This window comes from Haliotis rufescens, unplaced genomic scaffold (genome assembly GCF_023055435.1).
Source record: "Haliotis rufescens isolate VD_foot unplaced genomic scaffold, xgHalRufe1.0.p SCAF_9, whole genome shotgun sequence".
NCBI classification, from domain to species: domain Eukaryota; kingdom Metazoa; phylum Mollusca; class Gastropoda; order Lepetellida; family Haliotidae; genus Haliotis; species Haliotis rufescens.
The window spans coordinates 13,766,732-13,789,300 of record NW_025964383.1 but is presented as its reverse complement, the minus strand read 5'-3'; the positions used below and the strand labels follow the sequence as shown (position 1 = coordinate 13,789,300).

The 22,569-nt window shown below is 40.9% G+C and overlaps 1 protein-coding gene across 1 annotated transcript in view; it reads right to left on the bottom strand.

Moving 5' to 3' along the window:
• Positions 1-2,473: 2,473 nt before the first annotated feature.
• Positions 2,474-22,569, bottom strand: part of LOC125377458 — an 85,837-nt gene continuing 65,741 nt past the window's right edge. The window contains exon 5 of the mRNA XM_048391034.1: positions 2,474-2,757. The gene's annotated coding sequence lies outside the window, so the exon portion shown is untranslated. The remainder of the gene's footprint in view (positions 2,758-22,569) is intronic.

Here is a 22,569-nt window from a genome sequence, read left to right as displayed (position 1 = left end):
TGCGTGAGTGAGCAATTCTACAGTGGATACCAAGACTGTACTTTATACTTTGTAACCAAAACCCCTTCGGCGTGACCATAGAACGTTTTAACCACTCGGCGCCTGTCACCGGGGCGTTGATTGCCTCATGTTACGGTCTTGTGAGTGCTCGGTTCCTGGCTTTATTTCCGGCGCTGCTCGGCAATGTCCGGCGGTCGCTATCCTACAGTGTTAGTACATTTTGTGTCAGAGATTTAGTGGCCCGAATATTTCATTCTCTTGTAATCTAATGGCACTCTCAAACCATGTTTTGACTGGATGTAGTTTATCTGTTATATTTTCGCCACCGTATTCTTGTCTTTGAAAGGCATTAAGAAACGATACAGATAAGGAAGAGAATATATGGATGTCAACTTCTTTATTATGAGGAACACAAGGTTTCGGAGTATATGCTTACTCCTTCATCATTCACCTGATAAAGAAGTAAGTATATACTAGAAAACATTGTGTTCCTCATAATAAAGAAGTTGACTTCCATATATTCTCTTCCTTACCGTATTCTTGTATTGAAAATGTTTTTGTAACTGATTTTCACAAATTACACTCAGATATTTCTCATGTATTCATGGTCATTTTTGCCTCATCAATAATTGTAAATAGCTTATTGTATATCTTTAATGGTACAGTTGGATAGCTCATGTTCAGCGCTATATTTTGAATGTTACAACTCCAGTATGGCTATAGTAGTTAGTTTGCTGTTAGTGTTATCCCCTTGTGTAGAAACACACGTTGGCTTGGCACCCTGTCTGTTGTATTCCCCGGCAGTGGTCCAGTCATCTAAGGCGCCACAATTCGATGCACAGAGTTGCGTCCCTTGGGCATGCCAGAAATCTATGATTGTGAGTTCGAATCCCGGTTCGCCCCGATTATGTTTCTAGGTTTGTCAGCACCATACTGGTGCTCGTGGGTTTCACCGAAGTGGTAAATGTCTGAGACCTGCATCACTTTGGGATTTCCTCCCACATCAAGCTGACACGACGTGATATAACTGGAATACTGTTAAAAGCGGTGTTAAACCAAACTCACTCACTCACCTTGTTCAGTCAAATTGTCTGTCTACGCATCTACCCGTCTACCCATCTGGTGGGTATCTGGTGGGTATCTGGTGGGTATCTCGTGTTGTTTTAGTTACTCCTTGTATTGCTGTAATACAGTTGTTTAGCTATCTGGTTGTATAATAGTGATAACTGTTAGCACTCATTGTGTTTATCTGATTCTTTATTGTCATTTATTAGTACAACTAGCCTTTATTAATAAACATCTGAACCTTTTACCACTAGTATTACTTTATTCTCTGTTCATTGGAGCACAGCTCCGTGACAGCGTTTACGTTACATTACGTTTGTCATTGATTTACAAGATGGCTGTGGCAATAAACACAGGAACACGGTACAGGTCAAAATAGGGAATTGCATCGGACATCTTGTTTTTGTCACTGATGCGTCTAATTTGAAAACGTCCACCTCATGTCGACCACAAAACTTTATGAAAGCTTTACTGTGGTTCTGAATGTTGTAACCTTGATCAAAAGCCTTTTGAACTTTAGTCGTATGACTCTCTTTATTTCGTAGAAAGAGTATACTTGATAGTACCTCAAAAGTAGTGAAATGTACACCCTGCACTATTGCTGGACATAAAGGTTTAGTTGCCTACTGGAAAGTCATCACTCTTGTCAAACAGTCTTGTGGGGTATATAACTATGCTGTGGAATAATGGTATCTTACAAACATAATTATTTTCCACATGCGTGACATTAGAAAGACTGCACCTTGACACATGCTATGTTAAACTAAAGCAGTACAGCCTTGATCATTCCAATTTGAAAATTCTGGTGATTTATACGATGGACCTTGTTGTTCTGAGCAAGATGTAGTAGTAGATATGGTTGATTCGCCACAGTTTGGGGAGTAAGGACAAAAGCCTGTTGGCGCCAAGTGTGTAACCGATATCACAAGATCGTTTAAGATCATTCGGTAGCAATCTAGTCCTTTATTAGTCCCAAGGAAGTAGTTACTTAGAATTATAATATATAATATACTTTGGTGTTAGATTTTCAGGACTGATACACATCAATGTTGGAAGACTATGAAATGAGTTATGTGCTATGGGGCATTGCAGATCAGCTGTTTTGAATGAGTGAGTGAGTGAGTGAGTCGGGTTTAAGGCCGCTTTTAACAGTGTTCCAGTTATTTCACGGCGTGTCCGCTTGATGTGACTGATACACGTCAATGTTAGAAGACTATGAAATGAGTTATGTGCTATGGGGCATTGCAGATCAGCTGTTTTGAATGAGTGAGTGAGTGAGTCGGGTTTAAGGCCGCTTTTAACAGTGTTCCAGTTATATCACGGCGTGTCAGCTTAATGTGGGAGGAAAGCCCGAAGTGATGCAGGTCTCGGACGTTTACCACTTCGGTGAAACCCACGAGCACGGGTATGGTGCTGACAAACCTAAGACATAATCAAGGCGAACCGGGATTCGAACCCACAATCATAGGTTTCTGGCGTGCCGAAGGGACGCAACTCTGCACAGCGAATTTCGGCGTCTGTTCTGAATGATGAATGTGTTCATGAATGACGGTTTATCTGTTGGTTTTCAAATTTTGATTTCTCGAACATCCATCTTTGATTCAAATTTCCATCGCACGTCGCCATTTGGAGAGACGAGCTCTCCCCAACTGTTAGACATTTGTCAAACGTCTTCAGGTAGAGAGTATGGTCCTGAAACAGACAAAATCAACATTGTTTAATAATTACACATGAAGTGTAGGTCACTAGCTCTACTGTAATCAACTTTACATTAAATAATCATCTTGACACACTAAAAAGCAAGATATGAATGGTTCTTAAGCACCGAGTAAAAATATAAACATAAACAAACATATGTTTTGTTTGTTTGTTGTTTGATTCCGCTCTTAGCAATATGCCAGCTATATGAAGGGGGTCTGTAAATAATCGAATCTGGGCCAGACAATCCAGTGATTGACATCATGGGCATTGATCCACACAATTTTGATACAATGACATGCATCAACGAAGTCAGCGAGCCTGACCAACCGATCCCGTTTGTCACCTCTTAGGACAAACATAGTCGCTTTTTACGGCAAGCATGGGTTGCTGAAGACCTATTCTGCCCCGGACCTTCACAGGTTATATTGTTTAGAATGTATGTAACCTTGGTAATCGCTAAATTGGGGATACAGTCTTGTCCTAACAAGTTGATTATTCAAAACTCTTTAGGGAAATTGTTGACTGACGTTTTGTATTACTTTTTCATAATAGTGTTTATTCAGGGGAACTATTGACTTGCTCTTGCATGTGTTTGTAACGGGGGCCACCAGTGAGTTAGGAACACCTGGTTTCATCACTGTTTGATAGTGATTCATAAACACACCCTTATGATATTGTCGGCACAATCGACTCTGCTTTTGGCAGATATTTCTTATGAATATGGAAAGGGTTTTGTCGCCTTTAATTAATAATTTACAATGGAGGAGTATAAAGTAATATTGCTTAAGCGGACCAAGGCAGTTGAGAATCGATATAATTCACATATATTAATGAGTGTTGTATAACGCCACACCTACAGTCGGGAATATTCCAACCATAGAAAGACGTCCTGTAAATGTGCGTGTTTGGACGAGACAAACCAGTGGTTGATGTTGTGAGCAACATCCGACTATGCCGGGGTACAATGACAAGCAATCAACCAAATCACCGAGTCTGACCTCCAATCAACCAAATCACCGAGCCTGACCTCCAATCAACCAAATCACCGAGCCTGACCTCCAATCCATTTTGTAGTACTGGAGGACAAGCGAGGCTTTCTGAGAACTTGTTCTATTCCCCATTCCTCCCAGGTTGTGTTGACAAGAACACATGGATAAAGACATGTATTGACATGTAATAAAATCAATATTGACACAATGTAGGTGCCTAAAGATGAAATAACCAGTTGAATTGTCAAAAAGAGTTAAAAAAATGAAAATATTTTTTAATTAATGTAGACACAGAAAAGAACTTAGGACCCGCTTTAAACAAAACACTTAAAAGCTACACTACTGTTCAGGAAAAAATCTAAAACACACAAACACTATGCATCAAAAGAGAATGTTTTCATCGATGACTCGCGTGCTGTTTCAAAGTATCAAAGGAACGGTTCTTGGAACCGACAACTTACATTCAGCATCCACATCATAGAAAACGGAAACAGAGGAAGCCAAATTTCTTTCTGTGAATCTTAAATGTAGAACGTCTTGAGATGCTATGATATGGTGTTTGGATAGACATACGTGTATGTCACACTTTGTTGTTAGTGCTACAGGTGTTTGGATACACATACATGTATGTCATACATTGTTGTTAGTGCTACAGATGTTTAGTTACACATACGTGTATGTCATACATTGTTGTTAGTGCTACAGGTGTTTGGATACACATACGTGTATGTCATACATTGTTGTTAGTGCTACAGGTGTTTGGATACACATACGTGTATGTCATACGTTGTTGTCAGTGCTACAGGTGTTTGGATACACATACGTGTATGTCACACATTGTTGTTAGTGCTACAGGTATTTGGGTACACAATCGTGTATGTCATACATTGTTGTTAGTGCTACAGGTGTTTGGGTACACATACGTGTATGTCACACGTTGTTGTTAGTCCTACAGGTGTTTGGATACACATGCGTGTATGTCATACATTGTTGTGAGTGCTACAGGTGTTTGGATACACATACGTGTATGTCATACATTTTTGTTAGTGCTACAGGTGTCTGGATACACATACGTGTATGTCATACATTGTTGTTAGTGCTACAGGTGTTTGGATACACATACGTGTATGTCATACATTGTTGTTAGTGCTACAGGTGTTTGGATACACATACGTGTATGTCATACATTGTTGTTAGTGCTACAGGTGTTTGGATACACATACGTGTATGTCACACATTGTTGTTAGTGCTACAGGTGTTTGGATACACATACATATATATGTCACACATTGTTGTTAGTGCTACAGGTGTTTGGATACACATACGTGTGTGTCATACATTGTTGTTAGTGCTACAGGTGTTTGGATACCCATACATATATGTCACACATTGTTGTTAGTGCTACAGGTGTTTGGATACACATACGTGTATGTCACACATTGTTGTTAGTGCTACAGGTGTTTGGATACACATACATATATATGTCACACATTGTTGTTAGTGCTACAGGTGTTTGGATAGACATACGTGTGTGTCATACATTGTTGTTAGTGCTACAGGTGTTTGGATAGACATACGTGTGTGTCATACATTGTTGTTAGTGCTACAGGTGTTTGGATAGACATATGTGTATGTCACACATTGTTGTTGGTGCTACAGGAGCAGTGCTTCTTTTGGTTCATATTCAGAACAGGAAGATAGATGTTGGGTTGTCAAGTGGTTAAAGCATCCGCTCGTAACGCCGACGGCTCAGGTTCGATTGGCAACATTGGTACAATCGCAGCAAAAGATATTTGAATGTTATGATGTTTAGTATGACCCTATATTATCGCTTCTCTATATTATCGCGGTATCGGTAAATCTCGTAATCCACATCCTCTGTTGACTGTTAACTTATGCAAATCTCAGCACGATATTTCATCGCATGATTGAATATATGACTCGTCGCTATGTCTCGGCTACCCGTTAGTATACACGTTTACGTTTTTATGATAGTTTCTGGAATGTTTTTGAAGTGTCATTACCCTACCTACATTCGAAAATTGGTTATAAAAGAATCCACTTGTTCGGACGATGTCCCTTGACCCACAATAGGTTGTATAAATACTGATTCTGCATGATTAAAAACAGGAAGTGATGTAACCCTCATCATCCAAAAGTATCACACCACAAAATAGTGATATAGAGTTGCCCGCCCTTGATTCGCTAATGACAGGTACTTTGTTTACCAAACTCGGCAAAGAAAATCAACATGGCTGAATCCTAACTGATGTGTCATAAACATTGAACAAAGAACAAGACATTGAACGAAGAACAAGAAAAATGTTGCGTATGACATATTTAATATGTTACTACGTATTCAACATTATGGTCCATTATAAATTAACTACCGCGATAAGATAGCGAACCATGCTAACATAAATTTCAGTAACATTGCGACAAGTTTGCATAAGAACCACAAGTCTCTTCAAGATGGTGGTTGGAAGACACGATTTTAAATCCAGTCCCGAGTATGAAATTATGCCTTTACGAACCTAAACATATCTATTAATTAAAAAGAAACAAAAGCAATTCGTTTGATCTCAACAGAGGTCAGCAGCTGCTCTGCCTCATGGCCGCTATTTTCCAAGTTCTATTTCAAAAAAGATTTTTTATAAAAATTTAATTATTGAATATTATTTAGGGTCTGGGTCGCAACTATAATAAACGACCAGTCCCTAAATCAACAGTATTTAAATAGAAACATTTGCACGATCTTATAACTATGATTCTTGTCAAGAAGAGATGAGAATATTTGACTGGTATGTCAATTATGATTTTGTTTGTTTGTTGTTTAAAGCTGCACTCAGCAATATTCCAGCTATATGACGGTGGTGTGTACAGAATTGAGTCTAGATTAGACAATCCAGTGATTTACACCATGAGCATCAATCCACGCCATTGGGATCGATGACATGCATCAACCGAGTCAGCGAGCCTGACCACCCGATCCCGTTAGTCGCCTTTTACGACAAGCATAGTCGCCTATTACAGCAAGCATGGGTTGCTAAAGACCTATTCTACTCCGAATCTTCACGGGTCATGTCAATTATGAATAATAGTATGAACATATCGTATCATGAATATGATAATGCAATATTGAGGGAATGTTGCAGGGATGTGTTTTGGTCACGTTACATGTCGTCCACCATAACCTTGCAGCAACATAACAAAACACATATTTAATGTTGTGGCTATGTTATTTTCTAACATTCATCAGCACAACAAACAAGAAACGATGTGACAACGTTGTACCCATGTGTTGTTTTGTTTGCTGAGATGTCTGAAGCCATGGGGATGTTGTATTGCTTGAGGAATGTAAAAGTGTGTTTTAACCCAGCTAATCACCAGTACTCCACATTATGAGAAGGTGAGTAGCGTTTTACGCCGCATTTGACATTTCCCGGCAATATCCTGACGGGGGACACCAACCCATACTTTGACCACAAGGCTCACTCCGCAATACAGATTCAAATACCTGCACATTATAACCATTGTGATGCTAAAACATTGACACCGGGTGTTCGCGAAACAGACGAGTCACGCATCACACATTCTAAGCACTCTATTCTGTCACTGCAGTTTCGGCTTTTCTATGGAAGCGTATTAGTGCCACAGTCATTTTGTTATCATCTACAAAGATACTACTTTCCTCTACGTAGATGAGACTTACATCTACGAAGATACTACTTTCCTCTACGTAGATGAGACTTACATCTACGTAGATTATACTGTGTCACTAATACACTTCCATACATACAAATATTCGTGTTTGAATAACCCTAAGGTTCTCGCGTTTTTATTTGATAATAAACGTGCACTATTAATAACATGTCGTATGAATGCATGTCGCTCACACCTCATAATGTGTCTTTGCATATCTGGTAGCTATTGTAATTTGATCTCTCTAATGTCAGTATAGAATGCGTGATCAGAGGGGTGGGTTGCTCTTCTCTTGGTCCAGACTGTCACAATGACAAATGACGTTAGTAACTGTAGCATTATTGCCAATTTGTGCAGTCTACAAAATTATTCAAATATCGATCGGTATCTATCATTTTCAAGCTCATTGTGGTTTATCATTATAACGCCCAAGGGATTTTGGCGTTAAACAGTGTTCTATAACCTGACGACATAAACTTAATATGGAATATTATTTTATTCTACTCGTCAAATCGTCTACTATAAGCAAGTAATTAATAATGGATTACATACAGTGACCCTGTAGAAAATAGACATGCATGACACTGTAGAAAGTCGACACATGCATGACACAGTAGAAAGTTGACACATGCATGACACTGTAGAAAGTCGACACATGCATGACACTGTAGAAAGTCGACACATGCATGACACAGTAGAAAGTTGACACATGCATGACACTGTAGAAAGTCGACACATGCATGACACTGTAGAAAGTTGACACATGCATGACACTGTAGAAAGTCGACACATGCATGACACTGTAGAAAGTCGACACATGCATGACACAGTAGAAAGTTGACACATGCATGACACTGTAGAAAGTCGACACATGCATGACACTGTAGAAAGTCGACACATGCATGACACTGTAGAAAGTCGACACATGCATGACACAGTAGAAAGTCGACACATGCATGACACTGTAGAAAGTCGACACATGCATGACACTGTAGAAAGTCGACACATGCATGACACAGTAGAAAGTCGACACATGCATGACACAGTAGAAAGTCGACACATGCATTACACTGTAGAAAGTCGACACATGCATGACACAGTAGAAAGTCGACACATGCATGACACAGTAGAAAGTCGACACATGCATGACACAGTAGAAAGTCGACACATGCATGACACTGTAGAAAGTCGACACATGCATGACACTGTAGAAAGTCGACACATGCATGACACAATAGAAAGTCGACACATGCATGACACAGTAGAAAGTCGACACATGCCTCACACTGGAGAAAGACGACAAGTGAGGGTACCAACCCCCTCCTCCCCTGAATCCTGAATACCTTTTAATAGCTCACCCCAATATCCCGAATATAACTTCAGAAAAATCTCAAAGCATTGAGAATAGGGTGCTACTGGAAGTTAAATAAATGAAAACAAATATCGAAAAGATATGCTTAATTATAAAGGAAATGTTTACGTTCATCGTTATTTGTTTTCAAATGTTATTGTCTTTGCATCCCGCTTACAACACTGCTGAGTCCCGAATACTCACTAAATAGATACCCGAATCCCACGTGCCAAAAGCGGGTTGGCAGCCTCACATACGCACATAACTTTCGACCGACCTATACTAAACCACCAAAGTATAATGCACATTTAAGCACATCAATACATTAAACAAATACAAGCACGTGGGCTGTCTTCTGATTATGCCTTAACGTTGTGGCGACAGATAGATGCGCCAGAGCACCCAGATTCCCTTGACATGCAATCCCCCCGTAGCGCTCGGGAATAAAGATCGTTATAAAATATATAATGACATTAACTCTCACCCTGTGAGCCGTCACAACGTGATGACAATTAAGGCTCCATTGATTAACGAGAATACGTAGTGGATATACAGCGAAGGAATTCACCTGACCTAGACGCCAGGTAATATTTCACAAGTTGACAGAGGACAGCGGCCTTTTACTCTATGAAAAAGGTTTCTACCTGTCCCCAGACAAAGAACGCAACAATCAATACAGTGTCTATTTTGTCATCCATACTGTGAATCAGGACTTGTTTGCTTTGACTTATTTCGCATTAATAAATTGGAAAAAGCAAACACGTGAACTGAAACGCATTAATTTCTCCACCCAGTTAAAGTGTCTCCCTGCTCTGGATGTGAAGAGAGGATTACTGTAGGGGCTCTGTGCCAGTCAATAGCGACAGCCGCCATGCAACAAAAGCTTATTACACGAATCACTACACCACGGCTCTCTCTTGTTCCGCTATATAATGCGCATGCCCGGAGGGAACTCTTCCAACTGAGATAGGAAAGTCTCCCGCTGTGTTGAAGATGCTGTAGGTAATGTTGCGTTTCTTCTTCACCAGGTTTGTTAATACCGTGTTTGGATTTATAGGTCCGTATTACCGTAAATGTTGAAATAAACAATCTTGTCATATTATAAATATATATAGTATATAAATATATATACAGGATGAATAAATCGTGTTAACGTTGTCTTCTATCTGTTTAAGTTTAAATGTGTTAAATGTATCTTTTGAAGTAATGTCAGTATTATATATACAGGCTATAGACTGCTGTGAACACCGTTTCTTTAAAATAATTTAAAATAACTGTAAGGCAATTATAGTCAATTATATGTTCACTAGAATCTCCTTAATGGTGATATTATGTCAACAAGTAAATATTATATCTTTCCAACCTTGCTGCAGGGTCTTAATAAACACCATAAAAATATTCTCCTAATGTCCAGAAAAACACATTTTAACATAATACATTCTGGTATTCGAAATCTGTGCCAAATCTATTTTCATGACGATATAAGTTAATGACGTTACATGTAAAAGAGGGATTATGGTCAAAGTACAACCAGTGACTACCTATTTAGTCACTGTTATTATGAACATATGGTATCAAAACACAAGGAGAAATCTGCGTGAGGTCGTATAAATATAGCCAATCGGAGCCGGAGGTAACGGATTTGAAACGTCAATTTTCAACTTGGGCTGGGTCCTGCTCCACGGTCGTAGAGAGGTACACTCTGTGAAGCCCATTCCCGATGTCTGCCTTGGTATTGTTGGTATAATGATAAAACAGCTAAAACCACCCTCACTCACTCACTCACTCACTCCACGGCCCTATCCTTTCATATTCCGGTGAAGCTATACCGCGATCTGGAACTTGTCCAAGGTTGTACCTCTTCATGGAAAAAATATTAAATTTCGAATTTTACTTTATTCTTTATGTATTTGTCTTCTTATTTGTTAATATTATTCAGTTTACACGCTGCCTAAATTCATATTGGGTTTGGGGTTTCATTTCCCGTAGTTAACCAAACATTGAACCCTGATGTCTTCAAACTTAAAGTATATGGCCCCTGCATACTTGATGCTCTGAGATAAACATTGTGTGTGTTCAGATTTGCAAGTGTTGTTGAGTATTCAGAAAAAATCACCAGGAACCGACGGCGTTCGAATAATCAATATCACCCTCAAATCTGAAAACGCATGTTTACCGACATTGTAAAATACGAAGGGTATCAGTAACTGTACGTAGTGCTGTCTCTCTTTCTCGCTGGAATGATGTGACGTCATGACACAATTCATGACGGCATCTGTGTTTTGTGTGTTCAAACACTATAATTAATGCGGTAATTATTTCGGCAAGCCAATTTGGATTGGGAGAAAAAGTGTATCAACAAAAGTATTTATAAGCAGTGAAAAGTCAGAAAGATATCCGTGATCTTGTCCAATCAGATTCAACCTTTTCATTTCAGTTTCACAATGCCCCTTGTTCTTGGTAAGCCCCGTAAAGAGGAACAGTTACTGTACCCAGGACGGTAGATGGAAGTGAGTCAACTGGTCAGTACGGTCAATAGCTAATGTGTCCGGTCAGCTGAGGGCAATGGGAGATGGGGAGGAGTTCGCCCCTCTGTACCCTATAAGTCACGTGGAGTGATGTACGTATTTGTAACACCATCGATTTCTATACTGTAGTCCTTGTGTTTCGATGACATGTGTCCAATGGCGGTAGGGACAGAGCGGTTTCAAATGTTTGACATACAAAGGTGTACTGGCTTATTTGAAACATCACTAACAGGGCTCTTAATACTTGTATCTCAACTAGTGATTCAAAGGAAGCAGTATCTAAATACTTTATATATGTAAACGGAAGTAGTAGTGCTGTTTAAAGCTAAAATGAACAGTTCAGACAGAATGTATTCACCAATCTAAATATTCTGATTGCTGTTAAGTCAAACAAACGTGAGTGTATACAGTAAGTTGAGAGGTTGGAGTCGAGACTTGAAATAGTCGGGAGTTTGAATAATGTTCTTGATAAAGATATATTTTCCAATCCAAATTAAAAAACGAATGTTTGAAAGGTAGATTGTATTCAATGTTGTATATTTGCAATGCAATATGGTGGCATCTGAAACAAAATGATACCTACATAATTGAACGATTCACATCCAGAAAATAAGCAACCCTTGAATAGCTTCAAGTATGTCAATAACAATTTAATATAATTGAAATGAAATTTGTGATTAGCCTTCTTGTGAAATTATTTCTAAATTATATGAACACAGGTGTACCAATACAGCTCTCATCCAAACTGATGGTACTTCACCCTGATGCCAGAGGAAGGAAGATGGAGTATCCACTGAGGCCATATGGGACATTAAAGTGAAAACTAGAATAAAATAAGAAAATGAAACGTGACGTGAGACACATACAACATTCTCAGATGAATATTTTCCCTTTCCTTTCAACAACAACCAAGAAAGATTTTAAACTGAAACGTCCCCTCTTACTCTTTTAACGGAGTTCTGAAGACCATTACACCCTATCCTCTGTTGAACTCTCTTTAAACCTGTTGCCAAGCATACAAAGAGCAATTTGATGTTTAAAGTAGACATGATGTAACTATAATACAAATTGATGTTTCTAAGTTAGAAAACATGTTGACTGTGTGTTGTGACACTGAGAAATTGATCGTGGTGTTTTTCATGAGGACTTAAGTAATAGAAATTGGAAGAGAACTGGGAGGAGGATGCACCTTGGCGTAGTCTGAGGACATTCCCGGGTTATTTACAGCGAAATGTTGTAAGGAGGCCGTAAGGAGGTACTTACCCCTGCCATCTGCACGTGCTGGCGCGTGCGCAGTAGGACGACTTTTAAGTGTCTCCGATGATGAAACGTAAAGGTATTTGAGTCACGTGGATGGGATGCCTGGACCACACACTCGATGCTCTCTCTTTAAACGTGATCTAATATGTACATGTTTCATATATTCACTCACGTTAAATAAATCAAACAAGAGTCGGGGTTAGATTCGTCTTCTAGAACTTCCACTTGAAGCGAGATACAGAAGGTATTATATCAGAAGTGTTTATGTGATTGGCGAGCATTTTCTGCAACGAATGAAGAAGTTTCACGATGAAATGTGTCAATAACGTATTTTGAGGGTGTTACAATGTAAGCATAGCAAGACTCTGATCCCATTTGATTTTCTAAAATACAAGGGACAAAGTCGTGATCAGTCCTACATACACGTCCAATGTCGTGATCAGTCCTACATACACGTCCAATGTCCTGATCAGTTCTACATACACGTCCAATGTCGTGATCAGTCCTACATACACATCCAATGTCGTGATCAGTTCTTCATACACATCCAATGTCGTGATCAGTCTACATACACATCCAATGTCGTGATCAGTCCCAGATACTCGTCCAATGTCGTGATAAGTCCTACATACACGTCCAATGTTGTGATCAGTCCCAGATACACGTCCAATGTCGTGATCAGTCCTACATACACGTCCAATGTCGTGATCAGTTCTACATACACATCCAATGTCGTGATCAGTTCTACATACACGTCCAATGTCGTGATCAGTTCTACATACACGTCCAATGTCGTGATCAGTCCTACATACACGTCCAATGTCGTGATCAGTCCTACAGACACGTCCAATGTCGTGATCAGTCTACATACACATCCAATGTCGTGATCAGTCCCAGATACTCGTCCAATGTCGTGATAAGTCCTACATACACGTCCAATGTCGTGATCAGTTCTACATACACGTCCAATGTCGTGATCAGTCCTACATACACGTCCAATGTCGTGATCAGTTCTACATACACATCCAATGTCGTGATCAGTTCTACATACACGTCCAATGTCGTGATCAGTTCTACATACACGTCCAATGACATGATCAGTCCTACATACACGTCCAATGTCGTGATCAGTCCTACATACACGTCCAATGTCGTGATCAGTCCTACATACACATCCAATGTCGTGATCAGTCCCAGATACTCGTCCAATGTCGTGATCAGTCCTACATACACGTCCAATGTCGTGATCAGTCCCAGATACACGTCCAATGTCGTGATCAGTCCTACATACACGTCCAATGTCGTGATCAGTTCTACATACACGTCAAATGTCGTGATCAGTCCTACATACACATCCAATGTCGTGATAAGTTCTTCATACACATCCAATGTCGTGATCAGTTCTACATACACGTCCAATGTCGTGATCAGTCCTACATACACGTCTATTTTCGTGATCAGTCCTACATACACGTCCAATGTCATGATCAGTCCTACATACACGTCCAATGTCGTGATCAGTCCTACATACACGTCCAATGTCGTGATCAGTCCAACATACACGTCCATTGTCGTGATCAGTCCTACATACACGTCCAATGTCGTGATCAGTCCTACATACACGTCCAATGTCGTGATCAGTTCTACATACACGTCAAATGTCGTGATCAGTCCTACATACACATCCAATGTCGTGATAAGTTCTTCATACACATCCAATGTCGTGATCAGTTCTACATACACGTCCAATGTCGTGATCAGTCCTACATACACATCCAATGTCGTGATAAGTTCTTCATACACATCCAATGTCGTGATCAGTTCTACATACACGTCCATTGTCGTGATCAGTCCTACATACACGTCCAATGTCGTGATCAGTCCTACATACACGTCCAATGTCGTGATCAGTTCTACATACACGTCAAATGTCGTGATCAGTCCTACATACACATCCAATGTCGTGATAAGTTCTTCATACACATCCAATGTCGTGATCAGTTCTACATACACGTCCAATGTCGTGATCAGTCCTACATACACGTCCAATGTAGCCTGTTATCTCAAATTGATATTCGTTAAATAAAATCCAGCTTTTCCACAGGACAAGGGTACACCAGGAATGCATGACGTCATCGTGTCACTATGAAATGGAATCAGTTATGCTTGCACATGTACAGCTACACATACACTGACATCATAAGTGCAAACCCATGTTTCGCAATGATTAATTCGACTTGGAAGATTTAATAAAGGAGGGGAAGGCAGATTCTCTCCTTCACAAATATGTCAAACGATTATATCAACTGTTTCAAATAACCCTAGAGTAAAGCTATCACTTCCCGTTAACTGCCCATCGCCTCGCGAAAACTTAACGTCTATGTGGAGAGGAAACAATCAACGGTCTATAATAACACACACACAGAATCTGATAGCAAGCAGATAATTAATCAGCCCAGATGTAAACCTTCCTTTAGACAGCTTTACATTACAACAGGAAGTCCTTTCCCTTCAAGGTGTGCTTCTTGCTTCCGGCTGCCCGCGCATCTTCTCTCATCCTCATCTTTCCCCAGGCGCGTCCGCTCTGCTGTTTGAAATATCTGAACCTTCAAGTGGCGCTCTTGATCTTCTCTTGATAAGGCTCTGGTGGTTTGAAGGTCTTTAGAACAGGAGGATCGTGTACAGGCTCGAGAGCAGAGCGGGGAGGCTATCACTGTCATCGGCGGGATGGCTTGATCCTACCGGCATTGTTTGTTGTCAGTGTGATGGACCTGTAATTGTTTTTGCACCAGGTTGTTGCCAGGGGATGTCCATCTTGTTGAACAAAGCATTGACAGCGAACAGTATAGCTTTGTTTCAGAAGAAGTTACCCAGTTTGATAATGATCATTCTTGATTTGATAATTATTCAAACTCACATGTAGTTTAATGCCGCTTTGTACAGTATGTCAGTCATGTCACGGAGTTTCAGCCTAATGTGGGAGGAAAGCTGGAAGTGACACAGGTCTTTGACGTTTACACTTCAGAGAAACCCACACTGGTGTGATGCGACCAAACCAAGACTCTCAGTAAGGGAGAAGCCAGGATTCATAGGATTCATAGGATTCATAGGACAGAGGGGCAACTCGGTACAGTGAATTACGGCACCTTAGACAACAGGGCCACCCGGCTTCCACCAGTGACAATGAAACGAACCCAGCACATGTCTGTGGTTCGGTGACACCCACCCTCGCTCCCCCCTACACACACACAGAGGACACATACTCAAGGCGGTTTGATCAGTTACGCTTTGCTGGCTTGTTCACGCGTTACCTTTGTGATATAGGGCTATATCTAGGATGATATTGTTGATAATTGTACATGCTACAACGGTTATGTGGAAGTCTCACACAGTCTCAAGTTATAAACATCACAGTGATGTGGAGTTGAAATTATAACAATACAACCAGCATCCCTGCTGTGTCGGAGTCATGCGCATTTCAGCTCACTCGGGTTCTTTCGAGAGTAAGGATGGACTTTCAGACAATAAGATCTTTGAGTTTAAAGGACCTAAGAGGCCCTGTATATGAAATTTAAAACAAAACACAACGATGAACTGTGGATGTTAAAATGGAGCCGATATATATGTGCACTGCTCACACAAAACTGTGTATATTAGCATCGAGCCGATATATATCTACTTTGCTCACAAAAAACTGTGGATGTTAGAATCAAGCCGATATATATCTGCACTTCTCACAAAAAATAACTGTGGATGTTAAGAATCGAGCCGAGATGTCATCTGTCAGTGTTATTGGCATATTGATGCGAAGTTTGCATTTTTGAGTTCATGAAGTGTAGGACATGGTGCTCCGAATGTGAGCTACTCGATCAATTATTGTCACAGTAGGTAGACAATGGGCGTTGATGTATATGTTCTACGCTCTGTGTATCAAATGACCAAACCAAAACAGCAAGGTCGAATGTTTACCTTGAAGACATAACGGTACATATACCACGTCAATGACCGATGCGTCATTACCTTGTTGTCTATTAACCCCAAGTAATTGTCGTTTTGAGTAATGGTTTGTCAAAGGTGACTCTTGAATCTAGGTTTCTGGATGGTGACGTAGACGGAGAGGTAGAAGTAGTTGTAGTAGTTGTAACACCAACAGAGCAAGTAATATAGGTTTCCAGTCTGAAGGACTCTCTCAAAGCCCCGGGGGATTATGTTATCAAGTGTGAGAAATAGACCACCCCAAAGGTCATCTGTCAATCACCTTGACGCCAGGACGTGAAACAGGTGGTTTGATCTGACGGTTCCCTGTTCGTGTGGTCTTAACATACGTAAGATAACGGTTGTTTTGGTTTGTGTACAGGTACTGTGAATCCAGAGCCATGAACAACAAAGAGGGAATGATAGATTGCTGTGATACCTTACATGACATAGACTATGGTAATACAGGGAGGCTGTAAACCCGTCTCAAGATATGGCGGGTTGTTGTTTGAGAGTGACACATAAACACATGCTTATGATTTAGTCGGAATCGTACAATGGACTCTGCTTGGTTATGGAAACCGTTTTGTCCCTTTAATTTGTAAACATGAACCGAATATTTAGATATGCCGTAAATTCTACACATTTACCCTTAGTGCGCGTGTATTTGTCATGGGAGTGAGTGAGTGAGTATGGTTTTACGCCGCTTTTAACAACATTCCTGCAATATCTCGGTGGGGATACCCGAAATGGGCTTCACACATTGTACCCATTTAGGGAATCGAACCCGGGTCTTTGGTGTGACGAGCGAACGCTTTAACCACTAGGCTACCCCACTACGTTTAATGTGCTTATATACAGCGACGTGAATGCAAGCGTGTGTGGATGTGTATATGGCTGCTTGTAATGCCAGTTAGCCCAATACTAGCCCACGAGATACCATGCCACAGTTTAACACAAATAACCCAATCAGACACAGTATACTGACTCCGATCCAACCAGTTCTTGTTTTGCCCCTCATTGCCAGACAGGGTACCATATTTTGGCGTCTTTAGGTATGACGTGGCCAGGTATCGAACCAAGGAGCCTCCGCTCCCCGGGCAGACACTCCATCTACTAAACTACGGATGCGGTCGTAAATGTAAATGAGTGAGTGAATATTGTTTTACGCCACTTTTAACTTGAACATGGTGGAGGCCACCAGGAATGGGCACACGTTGTACCCATGTGGAAAATCGAACTGAGGTCTAAAGCGGATCGCCACGCATTCCCACTATGTATGTGAATGTTTAACGCCATGAGCTTCCATATCATTTAACAATCGTACGTACCTCAGAGATGCAAATATATGGTTCATTAACACGTACATGGACGGTATATGTCTTCATCAGCCGCGCAGGCTCGGAATACTAAACAGACACTATATGTGTAGCACTGATCAACATCCTATACTACTGCCACAGCTACCTCTGCTACTACTAGTACTACGACTACTGGTACTACTTCTACAAATGTTACTACTTCTGTTACTTCAGATGCTACTACTATTGCTACTGCTACTACCACCGCTACTGCTGCTTCTACTATTGCTACTTCTACTACCGCTACCACTGCTGTTACTACTACTACTACTACTACTACTACTACTACCACTACTAGTACTACTACTCCTATACTACTTCTACAACTGTAACTATTTCTGTTACTACTGATGCTACTACTATTGCTTCTGCTACTGCTACCGCTTCTACTGCTACTACTGATGCTACCACTACTTCTACACTACTACTTCTACTACTACCACTACTTCTACTACTACCACTACTTCTACTACTACCACTACTTCTACACTACTACTTCTACTACTACTGCTACTACTTACATTGCTTCTTCAAGTTCTCCTTTTACCACTACTACTACCGTCACATAGGACAAGATGGTAATATGACTGTGACCCTTGTAGCGCCTTGGGTTGTATACTCCCTAGGGTGTTGAGAATGGAAATGGAGTGCACACAGGTCCACTGGGCGTGGCAATAACAACGTAACGCCATGAGTATACAAGTGAGTGACATGTTGGCACATCTTAAATGGACTTTACTATACAAATGTGCCAGGAAGCACTTGTATCGTGAACTTCGGTGTCTCAGATAACCGTGCCCATGTCAAGATATACGTTAGCCTCCAGTACATCGTGTTGGTATCTATGTACGGGATTGAAATCCTGGACCAGGTAAAATTAATAAATATTAGAATACCCAATAAATTCGGATTACTGAAAACTGAATCAACTGATTAATTCTTAGCAAACAAACAAACACTTACATTGTGCTTTACATTGTGTGGGTGGAGGGTGTTACCGGCAGGCAGGGCATGGTGGCAGTTTTCACAAACACCTGGTGTCATCGCTGATTTTCAGTGATCCATTCATTTAATTCTTACCGCTGTTTTACCTCTTACGCAAAATGGAATCTGTGTATTGAGATTATCGAGACTGATTCGTCTCTGGTGCTGCCATGCATCGTCAAAAGTCAACGGTAAAATTATAGGATTTGCATCTAAACCATGATAAACACGTCTCTCCCGTGTTGGTGAATGGAGTGATTAATGAAAACGCCATGAGGCACTCGGAAGTGTGTTTATGCCCTAGAGAACGCTACTTAGCCAGTCTTCTTTTATGTCCCTCTGTTTGAGTGTTCGAATTGATGTGCAGTTTACACGAATTCTGATTCATACTGCCATTTCTCAAACTTAAAAGAATGTAGGTGTCACATGTTTGCTTGGGAGCCACAGTCTATTTACATTAAATCCTACGCACCCAAAAAATTCAATTTTCAATTATTACTTTCTCGGTGAAATATTTATCAAGTCAGAAAAACGTTTAATTGAGTCGTTGTTTAGTGAATTAAAACAAACACAAAGAAATTGGTAAATAGATTGAAATTGGAAGAATTAATTGAGATATATTTGAATCAATGCGAACAGCTCATCACAGTTATCGCAGGGTTTTAGTAATTCCGTAATTTGTTTCGTGAACTTGAGCTCTGTTGTCTCGATATATCACTTTCTCGAGATCGTCATCATCATCATCATCATCAGCAGCAGCAGCAGGATCGTCGGCTTCGTCGCTATCGTAGTCGTCATTATCATCATCATCATCGGCATCGGCAGCAGCAGCATCGTCGTCTTCGTCACCGTAATCGTCGTCGTCATAGCACCATCATCATCATCATCATCATCATCGGCGTCATCATCGTCGGCGTAATCATCGTCGTCATCGTCATCATTAAAAGGAGGAGTAGTATTGTCATCCCATCAGACACAAGTGAGGGTTACACGAAACCTTTAGCAAAATGCCAGCCGTATCACGGTGGGGAGCACCAAGGGATTTGAACCGGGTCCTAGACTTTTCGAGATAAAGCTGCAACTACAATGTTACGTTGTTACGTTGGTGCACAGATTTGGTTGCTAAGGAGTGTGTTGTGTCATAAAATATATCACAGACTATGTGTTAGTCTGCATGCACCTGTGTGGGGGCTTATCCATTTCTTCGGGATGGATGGTGAACACTCTGTCCCTCAAGGTCAGCTCACCGTCCCTCATATCTACGAGTGAGGGATTGGGGTGAATGTCCCTCAAGGCCAGCGCACCGTCCCTCATATCTACGAGTGAGGGATTGGGGTGAATGTCCCTCAAGGCCAGCGCACCGTCCCTCATATCTACGAGTGAGGGATTGGGGTGAATGTCCCTCAAGGCCAGCGCACCGTCCCTCATATCTATGAGTGAGGGATTGGGGTGAATGTCCCTCAAGGCCAGCGCACCGTCCCTCATATCTATGAGTGAGGGATTGGGGTGAATGTCCCTCAAGGCCAGCTCACCGTCCCTCATATCTATGAGTGAGGGATTGGGGTGAATGTCCCTCAAGGCCAGCGCACCGTCCCTCATATCTATGAGTGAGGGATTGGGGTGAATGTCCCTCAAGGCCAGCTCACCGTCCCTCATATCTATGAGTGAGGGATTGGGGTGAATGTCCCTCAAGGCCAGCGCACCGTCCCTCATATCTATGAGTGAGGGATTGGGGTGAATGTCCTGCCATTTGAAATATACAATAAAATCAATAGGCAAAACAATTTGTGGATGTAACCTGGAATATATGAATCATGCCATGCCATACTAACATTCATATGCCAAACGTCGACACACAAAAATGATAAAATAGATATTTATGTAATTACAGATGCCTGTGAAATGTGAAACGTGAGATAAAGTCAATACGTTGTCCTATTCTCATCTTATTAACGTCAAACTGAAGATAAAAAAACATTAGCCGATATATTCAGTGCAAGGAGGACACTACGCAGGATTTAAATACACCCCTGTTTGTCAGTGAAATCAACTTATTTTGAAATAGTGTAGGTCTTGTGATGGACTGGCTGCCTGTTATTATGCAATCAATCCAAAAGCATTGTAAAGCCAATTGGATACGTCAAATAAAGAAAGCTTTACGAGACTCGGATTCTGTCTTTATTTTGTAATGTCAAAAGTAATTGGAACATATGACCAAACAGTCTTCCGTACCACTTGCAGCCTCTCCTAAGAACCTAAGAAAGTACTTACTTCCCACGTTCCGTGTCAAACAAAGCTCTTCAGCATTAACATGTGTTGTTCTTGCTGCGGGACTATACCGGAAGATCATGGGATTTACTGCGGAACTGAATCGGGCAAATTGTTTAGCATATCCTGCATAACTCGTGCAGAAGCGCGGACTGACTGTCACAACAAATTACTGCGCCAGGGAAAACACGACATGTACCGACAATGAAGATGGCATCGCTAATTGATGCATTTATATAGGAACTCAATAGTATGGCGGAGGAACAAATGCCTTTTAAGACAACATAACGAAAAGCATATTCCTACGCGACGCTGGTGGGATTATATGCAGTAACACTGCCTCCTTTGTTTATGTTCCTGGAGTTTCCTAAACTATTCTGTGCATGATATCTGATTACTTTCCATTTGGGTAAATGAGCCGTCGACAACTGGTGTACGCAATGCTAGTTCGATAATAAGCCTTTTCTTCCATTCAGCACTATGTTGTAGTGTGAGGTGAAAAAATGTTGGGTTCAAGATTACTGCACTTATATACGTGTGTGTTTGTTTGTGTGAGTGTGTGTGTCTGTGTGGTTTCGTTTATTCGTGCGTGTGTGCGACCGTGCGTGCGTGCTTGTACTAGTCCGGACTAATGCCGGTTTGATAGTGCTACCCACTGAGATACCATGCCGCAGTTTAACATAAATACCCCACACAGACACAGTATACTGACTCCGAGCTGACCAGTCCTTGTTTGCCGAGCACCAGGTAGGGTAACAACAAGAACCATATTTTAACATATTTTGATATGACGCGGCTGGGGTTTGAACAACGACCTTCTCCTCTCCGGGTTGAGCTCTATCCACTAGGCCACGGAGGCTGTTATAGTTATGTCGTTAACGCTGTTTATTGTTGAAAATCGACATATGTTGCCAGTACAACAATACATACAGTCAATATTTTTTGTTCTACGTCTATTTGATAACATTGAGATAAACTAAGAAATATACAATTAAATTTCCATATTAATTAGTTTGTCATTCCGGCATTCCGAAGTCATTCTCTCGTTTGAGAACGGTTCAGTCTTAAAATACAATAATATCTGCACGTACAATGGTATCCCCAAACACTGAACACTACCTCCGTGCTAAAAATACAAATGCTGAAACATTAAACCATTTCAGCAGGCACCTGTTCCCCTACAAGCAAGCATCTCTGGTACAAGAATGTCTCACCAATAATCAACGTTCACCGAAGCGTGACATTGTCGTAGTGATGCTGCCGACAGCGTGAAAACTGTACACACGTCTTCTCGCTAACTCGTGTCTCGAAGTTACTTTTAGTCATGCACGAGGGGGTAGTTGTCGCAGTGATGCCGCTGACAGCGTGAAAACTGTACACACGTC